Source organism: Sesamum indicum, linkage group LG1 (assembly GCF_026168435.1).
Source record: "Sesamum indicum cultivar Baizhima isolate 11 linkage group LG1, ASM2616843v1, whole genome shotgun sequence".
Classification (NCBI taxonomy): Eukaryota; Viridiplantae; Streptophyta; class Magnoliopsida; order Lamiales; family Pedaliaceae; genus Sesamum; species Sesamum indicum.
In genome coordinates, this window is record NC_142657.1 from 4,750,655 (window position 1) to 4,766,126 (window position 15,472).

General features: G+C 38.8%; 1 pseudogene; it reads left to right on the forward strand.

The window, feature by feature from the left end:
• Nucleotides 1-3,760: 3,760 nt before the first annotated feature.
• Nucleotides 3,761-6,193, forward strand: LOC105156744 (subtilisin-like protease pseudogene; annotated as a pseudogene).
• Nucleotides 6,194-15,472: the final 9,279 nt, after the last annotated feature.

Below are 15,472 nucleotides of genomic sequence, written 5' to 3' on the forward strand. Positions count from 1 at the left end.
ATAAATAATTTAATAAATAATATATTTATTTAAAAAAAATTATAAAAAAAGAGTTATTTGTAAATTGGTCTCAATAATTTTAAATTTATTGATAAATTATTGGGGGTGTTAAAATTCGATTAACTGGTCGAAAATTGACTGAATCGAATTTGCTATTCATACCAAAAATCGAACCAAAATTTCAGTTCAATTTTCAATTATTTTTTTAAAAGCAAATCGATAATCGATCGGTACAATTTGGTTAGGTCGGTTAACTATACCGACCGAATAGCAAAAATTAAAAAATATATTTATACAATATATTATACTTTTATAAAATATATTAATATATAAATTATATTTATAATTTATAAATATATATTATTATAATCATATACTAATTCCTACTTATTTTAAATTTAAAATATAAAAATAAAAACTATTCAATTAATTTACTAGCAGACCTTTCTTCCTTATGAATTTAGTATTTTGGTTATTAACTGAATCGAATTAAAAAAAACATTCGATTATAACCGAACTGAATCAATTAGTCTAGTTCAATTTTTGGTACGCCAGAACTTTTGGTTAATCGAAAAATCATTTGGTTCAGTTCGATTAACTGAATTGAACATCCCTATAAATTATGGATAAAAATAAAAAAATAAAAAAATAATTAATTAGTATGATTTACAAAAAAATATGAGTTGAGAAAAAAAAAAGAAAAAAAAAGAATCGAATTTGGGTGTGATCAAAACCGAACATTGGATTTGGTTGGGTCTAAAGATCCATGGGTCTTGAGTGGAATAAAATGAATTGACTAAATTTGAATCTAAATTAATGTTTTTGGATTTTTTTTGTATTTGAACCTAAATAGGTAAGATTCCATCGATTGATAGGCCTATTCTAGTCAGGTTATTTAGTTTTTTATTATTAAAAAATTATATTAATATAATTTTTTTATTATACTAATATTATTATGTCGAGTCGTGATTTTAAGTAATTTTTTTAATAAAATCCCTCAAGTCGCGATCATAGATCGCGACTTGGTTTCGTGATTAGAGATCATGATTTGGCCATTTCCCCTTTTTTTCGTTTAATTAAATTTTATATAAATTAATTATATAATTTCACTTAATTATATATAATTAATTTTTAACAACATATTAAAGTCCAAAATTGTATTAATTTCAAAAATTACAATTAAGTGTACAAATGTAATAGTGTATATTTTTTTGTACAATTGTAAAAAATCCAATGAGGTACGTTTCTTCCCATTGTTATGATCATTCATAACTTTTTTGGAGGAGACTCCTACCAGGCACATCTACACCAAAGAGTGAAATTTAAATTGGCTTGGTAGCTTTCTTTGGTAACAGTTCAGTGCTATAGCTTTTTGCAGCATTTTGAGCTCTGAATGCAACCTCCTTTGACTTGTGCTTCTTTCTTCTTAGGTGTTCGTTCAGAGCTAGCTTACTGGTGGCATCAACTCGGCCAATTATCCTACAAGATATCCAAATAATATGGGCAATCCCAAAATACACAAAAACTTCAATGCGAGAAGTGACTATCCATCACTGCATAATTCACCACCAAAATACACAAAAACTTCAATTCGAGAAGATGAAGTAGACATAATTAGCAAGAAACAGAGAAATAATGCATGACTGTACTTGAGATGGCAAAAAGTGAATGGTTGTTGCGTCTGTCTATTTGAAGCACATAAGCCCTGCTATTTATACATGCAATCGAACCTACCACCAACTTTTTTATTTAAAAAAAATTGAATGATGTGTCAGCCTTATTTAATTACAAGACGACACATCATTTGCCTTGTTAAATGAACAAGGCTGGCCAGCGCCCACCCTCAATCAAAGGTTGGGTATGCTGCCCAGCCTTTGGTAAAGGCTGGCGCTGCTATCCTTTAATTAAAGGCAGTTGCGGCCAACCTTAATTTTTAGGCTGGCACTTTGATTAAAGGCAGTCGCGGTTCACTATCATTTTTTTTACGGTGTTAAAAAAAATTTAACCTCGGAAAACCTCTATAAAAGAGGCGTAAGAGGCGTTGTGTTTTTTCACTTCACTTTCAAAACAAAACTTTCAATTTATTTCATATCGTACGGGTTGTCATCCTATAATTCCTACAAATATTTTGTGCGGGGTTACACAAATTAATTTTTCGTACAAATGGATAGACGCTCTGTGTACGGCCTTCTTGATGGGACTGTATTATCTCAACAAGCGCAACATAGGTCCGATGATATTCTCGAAGGTGACCTAAACGCCGTACTACAGGCACGGCATGCGAATGGTACCTTCTGGACTTATTTTCAATAAATAATCTTTCCGTACATGTGCAACAAATCCTACACCAAATAGAATTTTATGGAATTTATAGGTGCGGACGCCTTCAATTAAATCAACATCTCATCACTGCATTAGTGGAGATGTGGCGATTGAAGACGCACACTTTTCATTTTTGTATAGGGGAAGCCACAATTACCCTACAAGATATTCAAATAATATGGGCACTCCAATAGACGGCGTGTGACGTCCGTAGAACTTTTTATGTAATTGGGAGACTAATTTGTAATTATTAAAAATTTAGATTTAATTAGTAAACAAATTATAGACTGAATTTGGGATATGATAAAATTTGAACGGATTAAATTAGAGTTCGTTATAATATTTGAGAGCAAATTATATTAATTAAGAAATTTAGGAAGGACGTAATGGGTATTTGAGAAAAATTTAATTAAATAAATAAAATAACAATAATATTATATATATGTAAATAATATATATATGTTAGTAGTAATATAATATTATATATATATATATATATATTAGTAGTAGCATAATATTATATACATATATATACATTAGAGGGTGGGGCCCACCAACCCACTGCCTCACCTCTCTTCACTCTTTTTCTTTCTTTTTTTTTTTTTGTTGTCTTGTACAACACACACATGTACAACATACAACACACACTACACACACAATTAAGAAAATTGTAATCCTCTCTCTGGCGGAAAACTAAAAGCAGAGGTGCCAAAATTTCTATTTTAATTCATATTAATTAGTATAATTATATTATTTAATTACTCTGTTTATTAAATGTTGTTTATATTGAGCGATGTAGTATTTAATTGTAGTATTTTATAATTTTGGTTATTTAAATTAGTATCGAATTAAATATCACATTTGCTATAAAAATAATATAGTTGGTTACTTAAATTATTAGATTTGTTAGATTTAATTATCATTATATGTAATTTACACAATTCCATCTGAATGATTAACAAAATATGTAATTTTATGTATTGTTGTTTAATTAAAAACTATCTTCTCCTTGTTTTGCATTCCCTTTCAGACAATCAATTCTTGATTTTTCTCTCATGTCCAGAAATTCACTCAAAATATCTTTTATCCCATTTTGTTATTTATATCAATTCTATCTCGATCCATTTCTAAATAAGTTAATTTAGTTATAATTTTATATGCTTTTTTTCTAAGAAAAAGACATATTAATCGTTATACATTGATGTGGTAGGGATGTTCTACGCCAAATTGTTATAGAATATTTTTTGATTGACCTGTTCCTCGCTTTCTAGCTATCTTAACCAAGAGCCATAAATTAATTGCAAACTTGCTAAATAGTCTTCGTCAACTTGACCCCCTTAGTCTAATAATTATAAAAAACCCCAGTTGATTTTTCCAAATACACACCCCACAACCATGATGGTAGACTAGCTACCGCGTGGAATGTATACTATATATATGATCATCCACACCTCTACCTTTCCCAACAGCCTCTTCCTCTTACCATTGATCTTCAATTCTTGAACATTCAATCATGGGTTATTACATGTTTTTTCTCACATTAGTGTGTGTACTCAATTTCCATACTATTGTAAGAGCAGAAGAGAGCAAACTTGAATCATATATTGTCCATGTTGAGATGCCTCGGGGCCCAACTGTGAGTGCTCATACGGATGATTTGGAAGGCTGGTACCAGTCATTTTTGCCCACAACGTTGTCCAGCTCATCGGCGGATGGGCCTCACATCATCTACTCCTACCACAATGTTTTCAAAGGCTTTGCAGCCAGACTTTCACCGGAGCAAGTGAAAGAGATGGAGAAGAAGCCCGGTTTCGTGTCTGCTCGGCCCCAAAAAACACTGCCTCTCCACACAACCCATTCTCCTAATTTCTTGGGCTTGAACCAAAACATGGGATTTTGGAGGGATTCCAATTATGGAAGAGGTGTGATCATTGGTGTGTTGGATAGTGGCATAAACCCTGACCACCCGTCGTTTAACGACGAAGGGATGCCACCTCCGCCTGCCAAGTGGAAGGGCCAGTGCCAGTTCAACTCCACTGTGTGTAACAACAAGCTTATTGGAGCCAGATACTTCACAATAGGGAATGGAACACCGTTGGATGAGAATGGCCATGGCACGCACACTGCAAGCACAGCTGCGGGCAATTTTGTGAGAGGTGCCAATGTGTTTGGCAATGCTAATGGAACTGCAGCCGGAATTGCACCTCTTGCTCATATAGCCATGTACAAGGTTTGTAATACGGGTTGCTCGGAGAGTGATATTCTGGCTGCAATGGATGCTGCAATTGACGATGGTGTGGATATAATTTCACTCTCCCTCGGTGGCCCTGCCAGAAACTTTTACGATGATAACGTTGCAGTTGGGGCTTTTAGCGCAGTGGAGAGGGGCATCTTTGTGAGTGCCTCAGCTGGAAATAGTGGCCCATTTCTTGGTTCTATTGAAAATGGTGCTCCGTGGCTTCTAACTGTGGGGGCCAGCTCAGTTGACAGGAAAATTAGGGCAACTGCAGTGCTCGGAAACAATGAAGAATTAGAGGGCGAATCCACCTTTCAGCCTGCAGATTTTTCCTCAACTCCGTTGCATCTGGTTTACCCTCGGTTGAATTCTAGCGATCCTAATGCCCAATTTTGCTTGCCAGCATTATTGAGAAACGTCAACGTGCAGGGGAAAATCGTCTTGTGTGAACAAGGTGGAGGAATAGGGAGAATTGCGAAGGGCAGAGCGGTTCGGAATGCTGGTGGCGCCGCCATGATTCTCATCAACCAGCAGCCTCAAGGCTACACAACGTATTCCGATTCTCACGTTCTTCCAGCCACACACCTCAGCTACGCAGATGGACTGAAAATCAAAGCTTATTTGAATTCAACATCATCCCCAACGGCCACTATTTCTTTCAAAGGGACTATAATTGGCGACGATCGCGCCCCAACAGTTGCATATTTTTCTGGCAGGGGCCCGAACTTGGCCAGCCTTGGAATCCTGAAGCCCGACATTATTGGTCCCGGCCATAACATCCTGGCAGCCTGGCACATCTCTGTTGAAAACAACACCAACACGAAATCCAATTTCAACATCATTTCAGGAACCTCGATGTCTTGTCCTCACCTCAGCGGTGTAGCAGCCTTGCTGAAAAACGCTCATCCTGATTGGTCCCCGGCTGCAATTAAGTCCGCCATCATGACCACCGCCGACCAAGTGAACCTGGCTGGAAATTTCATCGAAGATGAAACTCTAAGACCCGCCATCCTCTTCGCCGTGGGCTCTGGTCATGTCAACATATTGAAGGCCACGGATCCAGGACTGGTATACGACATCCAGCCACAAGACTACGTGCCTTATCTATGTGGATTGAATTATACAGACCAACAGGTGGAGATAATCGCGAACCGTCCTGTCAGGTGCTCCGAAATTTCAAGCATATCTGAAGCAGAGTTGAACTATCCTTCGTTTACAGCTTTGCTTGGAACCGGAAATACTTCCGAGACATATAACAGGACGGTTACCAACGTTGGCGAAGCTAACTCGGTTTACACTGTCGAAACCGTAGGTTTGCCCGGCGTCGACATGAGGGTTGAGCCCAGTACTCTACAGTTTTCCGGGGTGAACCAGAGGCTAACTTACCAAGTGACATTCAACAGATTGGCCAATGCAAGCAGTAATACAGTTGCTCAAGGATTTCTTACATGGACTTCTGCCAGGCACTCTGTCCGAAGTCCCCTTGTCGTTATATTTGAATGATATTATACTTTTCTCAGGGAATCTTGGTATTACATGGTATATATAAAGTTGTTTTATATGAGGTAAATTATACAGCTCAATTCTTGGTGTAAGTTAAGAGTAACAAAAAATAAAAATTGTTCATTTCTTCTCTTTTGCTTGAGTACACTGTTGCTTTCATCGTATGCAAGAAAGGATGTCAAAGGGGCAAGTCAATCGCCAACCATTAACGCCTTAGAGGATTCATGGCTGTTCAGAGCAAACCGCGACAAACATACACTAGAATAAAAATTACTATTTGTCATAATATTGGTGGATATGGCTAAAAATCATGGTAAATAGCTATTATTAATTATGGTAAAATAAAACCAACAAACTAACTTTTCACTATAAAAAAATTATTTGCCACGGCTAAGAGTTATGGTAAAAATATTTTTCATTCATTTAACCATGACAAATATTTTAGCCACCCTCGAAAACTCTACTGCCAAAAATCATGGCGTGGCCATGTTCATTAATTATTTTCTACGACTATTTATTATTAATCATAGCAATTAATCATGATTAAATGTTGTAATTTTTCTAGTGATAGAAGGAAGAGAGATTGATATTAGAATACCTAAAAATAAGAAAAAATATAGATTATTTCCTGTATTATAAATATATAATTTAAAGTTGATTACAAATCAATATGTCCTATGATAAAATCAATACAAAATCTTAAATTTTAAATAAAATTAATTAATATTTTAGTTGTGAGAAAAATAAATAATTTTTAGCTATAATTAATATTTTGGCCTCTTTGAAAAAATAACAGCTAATAGTTATTACACAATCTTGATTAATTAATATTTATGATAATTTTACTTTTAACTATAGTATAACTAACATTGAGAAGATGTTATATATCTCTTAGTGTTTCGATGCCGCACTTGGTGAAGTGTATTCTAAAAAGTAAGAATGATAAAGATAGGGTAAATTTCACTTTTGGTCCCTCAAGTATGCCACTTATCAACATTTGATCTATCATGTTTTCTCCTCATCAAATTTAGTCCCCCAAATTTAGAAATTCCATCAACTTTGTTCCTTCTATTAAAAATCCATTAATCTTAACGAATTTGTTAAAAACAAACAAAAATATTGTAATTTTTCTAGTGATAGCAGGAAGAGAGATTGATATTAGAAACATAAAAATAAGACAAAATACAAATTATTTCCTGAACTGCAAATAATTATAATATAAAGCTGATTACAAATCAATACCATATATATCGTCTGACAAAATCACCACAAAATCTTATATTTTAATTACAATTAATTAATATTTAATTGTGGAAAAAAATAAATGATTTTTAGTTATAATTAACATTTTGGCCTCGTGAAAATAAAAGTTAATAATTATTACACAATCTTGATTAATTAGTATTTACAATAATTTTACTTTTAACTATAGTATAATCAGCCTTGAAAAAATGTTATATCTCTTCTAGTATTTCGATGCCACTTGGTGAAGTGTATTCTAAACAGTAAGAATGATAATAGATAGGGTAAATTGGACTTTTAATCCCTTAAGGCCTTGTTTACTAACCTGTAATACACGGGAAATCTGCGTTAATCGGGGAATGCCTACCGTTTACTTTCGACTTGCGTTGCCCGAGATGAAAGGGCAAAGCCCGGTAGTGGACTGGACAACACCCCTCTTCTGAATCCGGCATTGGGGGCTGGGATTCGAATCCCATCCATTTATCCCACCTTCTCTCACCTGCCAATTTTACGTTTGTATCCTTGCTTTTCTACCGAAAATGACGACGTTGTCCCTGGCCACCTACTGACTTCAATTCTTCTGATTTTTCATTTCCCACCAACGCGTCCCCATCATTTCAAATCTTCACTCTACAGGAGACCTTCTGCAACCACTCTTCTCTTCTTGCCGGCGAGGTAAGTTCTTATAGTCCAGTCAGTTGCATGCTCCCCACACCGTGTATGTGTATCTAGTTCTACTCCTTTTCATGTTTGTTTCTTCCATGTTTTCCGTTATAATTTTATTTTACTTGGTTAGTGATTTTATATTTCTGCAATCGTTAATGGAATTTTTCTCTCTCCATTTCTGATTTCAAGATTCTGGGTCGGAGTTCCGTTACGTGCTGGGAAGTCCCCCATCTGGCATCCTCCATCGTCTTCTTCGGTTATCTCGGGAATAATACGGGATCCCTTGTGAGTTCGTCTGAAACCCTTCGCCTACTCTTTAAATTTGTTCCTGCAAGATTTACTAACTTGTGATGTGCTATGTACTCCGTTCTCATATTCTTGGTCCGTTAACGCTCTTCCGTCTATTTTCCCATGTCCTAACCTCTTACCCCTTCTCGCTCGCCTGATTTGGTGGACTTCTCTTTCACACCACATATACCTTCAACCATTACCACTTTTTACTTCATTGCATGTTCTATTGGTTAACGTCGTCACCTATATTTTCGTTGTGCATTCAGATTTCAAGAATCTTTTCCCCCGTCTCTTTTCCTTCATTCTGCTATATCGACTACTTTCGTACACACTCAATTTCATGGTGTACTGTGTTTCCTAAAAAATTCCGATATTCAACATTAAATTTTTGGTATTTAGGATGAGGTCTTTCGAAAGAGTTACGTTGGGTTTAATAATTGTACAAGAAATCATGGACGAGCTTGCCGTTGCTATGACTATATTTTCTTATGTTACCAAATACCTTGCCCGTCGAAACCCTAACCGACGTGTACAGGGGCCCATAAGATACGTGATGAGCACTCAGATACCGGACCAGATTCGCCATCTTCATAGGCTGGTTTTCGTTTCAGACGAATCATGTCTTCGCAATCTTCGGATGGACCGCAACGCCTTCGGTCGCTTGTGCTACATGCTTCAGTACTCAGGTGGTTTGACCCCAACCAAACACCTAAGCGTACCCGATCAGGTAGCTATTTTTCCTAAGCATTGTGTCCCATCACAAAAAGAATAGTGTGGTGAAGCATGATTTTATCCGTTCCGACCGCACCATCCATAAACATTTTCACCGTTTGCTGAATTCAGTCATTAAGTTGTACAATGCCCTCTTGGCTAGGCCAACTCCGATTACCGAGGACTGTGTCAACCCCCAGTGGAAATGGTTCAAGGTACATGAGTTCTTCTTTGTTTCGTCCCCGTTGCACACATCATTTTTTATTTCTCTATCTCGCCCCTTTTCTGACTGTTACATGCCATTCCCCCTTCACGATTGAATTCCGTTGTCAAGGGATATCTGGGGGCCTTGGATGGGACTTTCATCGACGTTCGTTTACCTGAACATGAAAAGGGAAGGTACCGAACCTCCAAGGGTCATGTTGCTCTGAACGTTTTTGGTGTTTGCAACCCAAACATGTAATTTATTTATGTGCTTTCCGATTGGGAGGGAAGTGCGGCGGATAGCCGTGTTCTAAGTGATGCCGTACACAGACCCGGTGGCCTCAGAGTGTCATCAGGTCTGTATCAAGCCTCAACCACTTTCCTATGTCTTCTGTACATCGATCATATTACTCTTGGACTCTAAATTGCACTGAAATAGTACTTAACCGCCTGTTGTGCCTTATGCAGGTCAATACTACTTGTGTGACAATGGATATGCAAATGCCGAAGGCTTCTTGACTCCGTACAGAGGTGTTCGGTACCATCTACGCGAGTGGGATACTGGTGTGAGAGGACCCCAGAACTATCACGAGTTTTTCAACCTTAATAACGCGTCTGCGCGTAACGTGATTGAGCGTACGTTTGGGTTGCTTAAGATGCGCTGGGGCATTCTGAGGAGTCAATCATTCTACCCCATCAATGTCCAAAGTAGGATTATCTTGGCCTGCTGCGTACTACATAATTTTCTAAGATAAGAAACGCCTGATGACCCGCTCGAGCATGATTTACCTACCACCGGATTTGATGAGTTGGAGAACGACCATGAAAATGTCTGGAACATAGAGACTAGCCCCATGTGGACCAGTTGGAGGGATACACTGGCCATGTCCATGTACAACGACTGGACAAGCCGCTGTTGATGATCTATTCTTACACAATACTAACGACGATGCTTTCAATCGTTACAATGTTTTTCCGTAGTGCCCAACATTAAACTTGTTATTTGACATTTGAGTTGTAATCACTGCAGCGTAGTGGCATTGCATGTAGCGACAGTGGAGACGACATCGTCCCACCGGGCTTTCTACTTCCGCGTTGTTTTAAACAGTTTTTTTGTTTGTTTTTCTTCGATGCCTACTCGTTCACATTAAATCTTGTCCTTTTGTTTCGCCTCCTTCCTATCGAATTTCCATTGTTTTTTGGTTTCATGTTTACAATGTATTTCACATTTTATGTTGAATTGACGTCCTTGACATATATCCCACTGTGTTCATATCGTGAACCTAATGATGCATTATTCGGTGCAGGTTTACGCACGGTTTGACACTTCTTCTTTAATCATAATATGGACCTTGGTTCTGATGAGGGTAGCAGCATGCCGCGCTGTCGTGGTGCGAACAAAGAAAGGTCTGCGGGTTGCCGCATGTGAACTATCCTGGAGGAGGAATGTCTCGTTGCAGCACAGAGGAATTTGGTGGTTACAGGTTGGAAATGCGATAATGGATTCAAGATTGGGTATCTTGCCCAGTTGGAGTCTTACATCGCGAAGCATTTCCCACAAGCCAATATCAAGGCGGACCCACACATCACCTCAAAACTGCACGTATGGGAAAAACAATACTCGACCCTCACCACTATGCTTACAAGGTCTGGGTTTGGTTGGGACGAAAGCCGGAACATTGTAACCGTTGAAGACGATGCAGTCTGGGAAGATTATGTCAAGGTACGCACCTAAAATGATCGTTTCTTCCCTCCTATAGCGAAGGATGCTACGGTCCGTTACAATTGTTGTTAACGTCCTTAATATTTCTGTTCCAGTTGGATCCATCTGCCAAGGGGATGAGACAAAGGGCATGGCCATTTTTTTCGGCCTGGCGCGTGAAATTTTTGGGAGAGACCGTGCAATTGGAGAAAGGAGCACGGATCCATTTAAGGAGGCCGCCGATGTTAGGAACGAGGAGATTGCAAAGACGCAAGAGTGTAATGTGCATGAGGACGATGGCATTGCGGAGCCATGTGATGTAGGCCTTGAGGATGAACCGGATTTCTCTTTCAATCCCAACGTTGATCGCACTCAGAATTCATCCAGTGCAGTGAAACGAACTGGAGGATCCTCGTCGAGGAAACGCAGAGCGAGCGATGTGGACGATGGTTTTCCAAGATTGGTTGAGATGGTTACTAATTTTTGTGAATCAGCCGACGCGCGCTTGGGAAAATTAACCAGTATCCTAGAAAATGAGTTCGGAGATCCGAAACATCGTTAGTTGATCTTGCAACAAGTTAGAGAGCTAGAAGGCTTCGACGAGAACGAACAATTGATTGTGGCAAATAGGTTAGTCAAAGACCCCAAGGAGATGGAGCTTTTTCAAGGCCTAACAAGGGATTCCAGAGTCAAGTTTGTTCGTCTCATGCTGGCAGGCAAAATCTAGTGTGTTCCGGGCTGAATGGGTGTGCTGCCTGAAATGTGACTCTCTTTTTGTAGATACCCCCATCTGTAGCTAAGCACAAACCAAGTACTGTTGTTTTATTTGCTTTGTAAACATATCTTCGGTTGGGTATGCATTTATGTACTGAACAATGCTTGTAGAATGTGGCACCCGATGTTTATGACTGTAGTCGCTTTTTTCCTACTGCATTTGTTAAGCAGATATGCATATCATTACAGAAACTTTGGTTTTTCTATTTTTTTCCCGGTTTTTTTGCCTTTCCCATATTTAGAACAAACAAATTTGTAATTTTGAAGCTGAAGTCGTCAGACGCATCATGTGCTACGAAAACAACATCAAGTAAAAGCGGAGATTAACAAAAACATAACTTCCATATTGTTCACCACGTGATTAACACACATACTTCCGTGCACAAATTATGGGTTATGAAAGGTTAAGCCTTCGTAAACAATATTGCATCCTCTATCTTCCACTTTTGACCTGCCACCGTCATTCGTCTCCCGAACTAGTGACTAAATCAATTACCTCAATCTCCCCTTCATGCTGTATTCTCAACGAATCTGTCCAAGTTCCGCCTTGCATACAATGACCCCCGTCCTCAGAGCTAGTTGTGTCAGATGCGGTGACCTCATCGCCGCAGAAATCTCCTTCATCTCCCACCACCTACGTTCGCCCGTGTAGCATGCCCTAGCGAATGGTGTGGGCTTCGTGCGCCGAGTTTTGGCATGACAACATCATATTTCACATAGTTATTGCAATGGTACGCAATCAACATACACAAAATTAAAGCCTCAATTTCAAATACATACCCGGAATATTCTCCTCCACTCCTCCTCGTCGCCAATCATCCGGTTCGTGTTCTTGTCCCATGTTATACTCCAATCCAACAGAACTTTTCTGAAGGTGTCGTACCGCAATCGGACGAGGCGAAGCTTCTTCTTGTAAAAATTCATCGGCCACTGCCGTCCGACGAAATTATCAACCTAGGTGGCAGCAAAATTCAATGACGCCAAATTTGTCCACCGTCGATCTTACTACGGCCTTCCCAGTAGAGCTTGGTATGCGAGTGCGTCGACGAACACGTCGTCAACCTTTTGCGTCCACTGTGAACTGTAGAAGTGACGGGCCTGTCCCATTCGTCCGCGTCTTGGCATTGTGATTATGTGGATGGCTCTACAAACGGTGAAGAATATTTTCCAAATAGCCGAGTTTGTATTCTTTTCGAACAGGTGAGGATTAATATTAGAATGTATGAAATTGCTTCAGTGAGGCAGTACACAATATGGGAGGGAACGGCGTATTTATTGGAAGACTTTCCAACTTCCCTTTCTTCCACTCAACCCAGCGCAATTATTACTGTATACGCGCGTTATCGTGAAAGGTGCATGCTATCATTACGTTCCTTGGTAATGAATGGTTACTTATTTTTACTCTGCGTCCGCTATGATTAGCATATTTCCTTACCATCGCTGGTGATGTATACAGTAATGGAAATCACTAATAGCACAAAACATAAAGTAGCAATTCACGGACGTAAACTATAACATGGTTGGTTGAATGTTATGCTATGAAAATCGACCTCACTACCACCACCAACAGCAACAACGTAGTTGAGATTACAAAGGTTATACCCATACTTACACATAAGTATATAAAAGTAATTTTATTATAAAAGCCAAATACAAGTTAATGTAATCATTTAAAAATAATAATTACATATGAAAAATGAACACACGTTCCACAAGTATGTTGGCTGCGTCTCCGTCGATCATTTATTATGTAGTGGGCCCGTTCCACAAGTAAGTTGGTTGCTTCTCCGTCGATCCTTTATTTGTGTCGTTCCGACTTTTGCGACTACCGGTTTCATGACTATAACAACATAAATTATTGAGTTGCACGGGCACAAATAAGGTTTCGAGATGGTGTATCTAAGTTACTCGTTATTGAGTACCCCCGTTGATGTTGTTGATCGTACCCGTGGAAGCATTTCACCGAAACTGAACTTGCAATGGAGTTTCGAGATGTTTGGGTGTATATGCTTCCATGGATGTACGATCACATAGCATAGGGCGCCATATTGCATGAGATAGCAGTATATCCACCAAACGGTGCATGAGATAGTGGTATATCCACTATGATTTGCATGAGATAGTAGGATATCCACCACAATGTCTTCATTACGGCGGTCATATAACTTTCGGGAATATCATTCCACCTATGTTCGGATTGTGCAGGATATATATACCTGTAGCATATGATGTACACACGGTGTGTACCCATATGGAAATGGAAATGAACAACTTAATCCAAATGCAAAATATGGGGGGAATGAAAAGTATATGAAAGAAAGAAAACTACAATGCTCCGTTGTGAATGTGCAGTGAATATGGGGTTTCTGATGCCCTCAATTTATACAAGTTGCCATGTGAGTAATTAATAATTTGTGTACATCATTCCACATTGATGGGTCACATTGAGTGACTTATCGCTGCAGTATCACGAGAAAGGAGAAAAGGCTGTCCATGGTCTCGGCCTCAAGCAAAGCCTAATGCATCCCACTTTAAGTCTTGTTTGATTCCATTAAAGGCACATGCTGTTGCAGAAGGCCAGCCTTAACATTAAGGCTGGCCGCTGCAGTGTTTACACTGTTGCAGCGCGTTTCCTATGGGATAAAAACCATAACAAGAATCACTGAAGCAATGTGTTGAAATATGTTTTTGTTGTGTTGCTCAACAGCTTGCATTCTATTGGAAAACCATGCATAATAGTGGCATGTGTAAGTTTACGCAACTAATCATTTCAGCGGCATCCACAAATTAAAACCAATTGCAATCATACGCGAGTGGCATCCCGGTTTAGTTTGAAGAACCCATCTTCATCATCAGCAAGCCGGAACTAATGTTACAGAGTGCTTGCTCAAAACCGATGAAGAAACGTGTTTCACCTATCCTACGTTTTCTCTGTTCATTTGCATCTGCGCTTTTTATGAATTGTTGACTAATCGTGACGTGGCACCTAGTTGGAGGTGATGTGTACAGGTGGCTAGTTTGATCAGGCCAAACTCCTCTATTATCGGCGTGAGTGTGAGCATTGAATGAAAGCAGTTTGTATTCTTGAAGCAAACATGAGTATTGTTCTGCTTTTGCTTGCTTCTTATCAGTGTTTCTTCACATTTAAATTGCTTTTTGTTGATGAGCATTCGAGCGACTGGCACGCTACTAATAAATAACTTAAACGACAACGGATTAATTCAAAGCAAGCCGACAACGACTATATTGGAACAAGCATTGGCACAAAAACAAACATGAAGCGAACATCAACTATTACTAATGAAGTCCATATCAGAAGAAAGCTTCTCCGTCCAATTAAGTGAAGACGCGGAAAAAAAAAACCAAACGGTGACCATAACCCACAAGACAAACATATTGTTGGCTAACACAGTACAATCCTTCATTCTTCGTCGTCGCTCGACACCAAATCAATCACCTCCGGATCCATCCTTTGTTTCTTTCCCAAGAAGATAATATCTGGCTCTTCATCACTAGGCTCGTATTCATCAATGTCCTCAGAATTTCCCTGGAACGGGATCAGCACAATACCACCGAAAATTATCTCCAACTTATCCCACTTCGGCTCCCCGAAGTAGAAGTATGCCTTGGTGAACGGATGCTCCTGTAAACAAGCTTACTTTCAGTACCCAATATGATACGTATATACAACATGCCCAACAACTAATCATACAGAACCATACCCGTATGAGCCGCCTCCATTATGCCATGCCGCCGGTTATCCGGTTGCTTTGTTTGTTCCATGTGATGCCTGGTTCTTGGATCACCTTGGTAAACATCTC